Below are 1,137 nucleotides of genomic sequence, written 5' to 3'. Positions count from 1 at the left end.
TAAAACTAGGGTTAGATAGAAAAAATTTTGTAACTGGAAGATGGAGATCTAAAGGTACCATGGAGATTCCAGGAGATTACAAGAAAAGCTTGAAGACGATGTTTGTAAAATCTCCTAGGAATTTGACTAACTAATTTCCTTAATGACTCGAGAAAAATAGAATTAGTAAAGTCCAAAATCATCCTAGTAGTTGGCATGTGATAGATTTATTTTTCAGTATACATATGTGATATATGAGAAATACGATCCATGTCATAAATGTCAGCAATGTCAAATCAATGAAACCTTAATTAACGAATTAATAAATAAAATCCCTCATTAACATATTGAGTCAAAAATGTTGCCTTCCATCATATAACAAGATAACCAAACTGCTTTTGTAATTGGATGCTTGTTAAGTCACTTAAGGATAAACTTTTACATAAGTACGTTTAGGTAGTAGGTGGGTCTTACTTAGCTAGTAACATCTTATTCGAATATGTTACAAATGACCGCATAGTATTAAGGGCATAGTTAGGCACAACGTATATGATGCATTTAAACAAGGAGTTGTCACTTTATTCATCTAAGAGTTGAATAAGATACAATTGGTAAGCCAAGTTACCTACCTGATTAGTTTCATTATGGCTTGTTAAGTCAGTTAAGGTCATGTTTGGATGAAAAGGGTTCTAGCTCAATAAGAAATTTAAAGGTTAAATTTCTAAAACTATTAGATGAGAGTTATTATTTTGATAAAATATTGAGAATAATTATATAAGATTCTAAAACCTTGTCATTATAATTGCATAATTTTCATTAACAACTAAGCTTTACATATGTTGGTTTATACAGGATATAAATTGATCATGGCAAACAATTTGTCACTTAGAAGCATACTCAATGCAAAAAAGTTGGCAAGCCCCAAATTTATTGACTAGTTTCGCAATATCAAGGTTATCTTGAAACAAGAGAAAAAGGCTTATGTCATAGATGGCCATGTTCTTGAAGAACCTAGCGATGATGCTACAAATGAGGAAAATGAAGCTCGTAGAGTTCTTTATCCATAAGTTTGTGATTTAAATTATTTTATATACTTATGTAGAAAAAGCCCATGGAACTATATATGCCTTACAAAGGAATTGTATTGGGATACAATTA

This window comes from Theobroma umbraticum, unplaced genomic scaffold, assembly GCF_002168275.2.
Source record: "Theobroma umbraticum cultivar Fairchild unplaced genomic scaffold, ASM216827v3 scaffold_146.0, whole genome shotgun sequence".
Lineage (NCBI taxonomy): Eukaryota > Viridiplantae > Streptophyta > Magnoliopsida > Malvales > Malvaceae > Theobroma > Theobroma umbraticum.
Note: the sequence above shows the minus strand (reverse complement) of the source record.